Raw genomic sequence first — 2,121 nt, 5'->3', positions numbered from 1 at the left:
GGACGCATCTAAAAATGCTTAGGTAAAGCAAGACAATGTTTGAGCTGCTGTGGTCTGGATAGGGGAATGGCCACAAGATCAGAGGATTGCAGGTTTGAATCCTGTATTACCAATAAAAAAGTAGATATTTATTGTTTATTTTTTGCGAAACTGTGAAAGTTACAAATTCTTTAAATCATGTCAATTGGAACTATATCTGATATATGAGACTATGAATGTCAGCATGTTGTGCTTGGGCAGTCATGGATTAACAGTTAAGCAGTTGGCCTCGAAACATGATGGTGTCAAGTTCAATTCCCGATGTTAGTCAAATTAAAAAGAAATCACATTCAAACGTTATTGTTTTGGTATGATGTCAGTTGGCCGGATTTGAAGTGGAAAGTATGTGTGAAACACATTTGACTGTTAAGTATGAGTACGTCCAATACTTTATAAAAAACAGGGCTAACTTTTTACAACTACAAAACCTACCGTTGAGTGGTGTAGGGGATAGTCCTCTGCATGTAGCCATATTGGCATGTCCTTATCTTGAGGTTGAGAGTTCGAATCCTAAGGCTGGCTCACTCACTCTTTTGGTTGTTTTAGTTGTTTTTTTATTGTTTACCAGCTTCTGCTTTGTGTAAAGAAGAACCTATTCACGTCAGAACCACAGAAACCCTATTTTATTAAAATGTAACATAAAATACAAACTTCTCTAAAAATGGTGAATCTGTCAATGGGGGATAGATTTACTCAACACCATGTGACCATCAAACCACAACTGACAACTTGGCATGGAAAAATGTGTCTATCAACCTCACTTCAAGGTAAGAAAAGACCCATACAAGTGTGTTGGTGTGTATGTGTAGTAGTTTACTATGTTGCTGTGTGTGACCTTAGGTGCTCTTGATGCTACACTGTGTGTATGTTATGTTAGCAACTTAGCTTAGAATGTTAGCTACTGCTAGTTAGGCCATAGAACTAATTATTTCTATGTAGTTAGGCTAGCACTGTGTAGGCCTTTCATACAAATCTTTTTCTTGTATCATACATCTGCAGTGTATTTGCAAGTGATGCGTTGCATTTTCATGATGACATTGCACATTGAACTTCTGTATAAACCAGTGTAGCAAACCCAGTGATCATGCTGTAGGGGCCTAATCCAACAAGTCCTCATGAAAGCCTTAAACTTATTAGGCCTATTTATGCTCCACAGGCAGCCGATATGGGACCACCAGAACTCTATGATCCATCAGCTCTACTCAACACTCCAAAGGATAAACAACTGACTGTGTTGTGAAGTCTGACACTATTTTGGGAGAAATGTTATTGTAAGTTAGGCTATATGGATCTCCTTCAGCCACCAACTCCTAATAAAAGATTCAGAAATGGACAACAAATAAATGACTAAATTCCCTAATGTGTTGAGGTTGATTCTTTGTAATATATTGACTGTTGACTGTATAGACTGGGTCTAAATTTTAGAACAGATTGTTGTGTATTGTATTATTGCTGTGTTATTGTCTACTGTTTTTGTTTGTCAACCACATGTAACAAAATTAAAAAAAACGTAATATAAAGCATTGTTCACGTTTGTGGAATTAAAGCTCATTGGTTTAAACAGAGGGGTGGTAGCCTAGTGCATTAGTATAAACCAACCAATCAATAAACAAACCAAGATTTTTTTTTGGCTCTAAAATGGGAAAACATAAAACTTTTAATTTTGAAATCAAAAACTTAGAGCCAATATAGCTAAACAATGCTGTGCTCTTTTACTTTAAAATTGTAACTCTCTGCTAAGTACTAATTGCATTGATTTTTGCACCATTCTCGAAATATTTATGTCAATGGAGCATGTTAGATCTTTGAGTAGTAGCTACTAAAACCTTCAAGATTTGTTTTCACATAACATGTCTGATTTTATGTAAGACTTACGTAAACGTTTTAGTTTTCAACTCAAATCTTTTGTGTAAACCATTGTTTCTGTGCATTTTAGAGCTTGGAGTACATACTTGACTTGGGCTGCTAAAAACTAAAAATCTAATTATGGAATTAATGTTTTCAATCTTTTCAGTCATTTCAAAGTTTTTGATCATCTTCTTAAAGATTTTGTGTCCTGCATATGCATGCATGTATGTAGTA

At 35.4% G+C, this 2,121-nt stretch overlaps 1 long non-coding RNA gene across 1 annotated transcript; it reads left to right on the top strand.

The window, feature by feature from the left end:
* The first annotated feature begins 708 nt into the window (after positions 1–708).
* Positions 709–1,399, top strand: LOC134441859 (uncharacterized). The gene is made up of 2 exons (XR_010033213.1): positions 709–806; positions 1,196–1,399. It is a non-coding gene; the product is annotated as an uncharacterized LOC134441859 (long non-coding RNA).
* The last annotated feature ends 722 nt before the right edge of the window (positions 1,400–2,121 follow it).

This window comes from Engraulis encrasicolus, chromosome 24, assembly GCF_034702125.1.
Source record: "Engraulis encrasicolus isolate BLACKSEA-1 chromosome 24, IST_EnEncr_1.0, whole genome shotgun sequence".
Classification (NCBI taxonomy): Eukaryota; Metazoa; Chordata; class Actinopteri; order Clupeiformes; family Engraulidae; genus Engraulis; species Engraulis encrasicolus.
The sequence above is the reverse complement of the archived record's forward strand: the minus strand, read 5'-3'. Positions and strand labels throughout refer to the sequence as shown.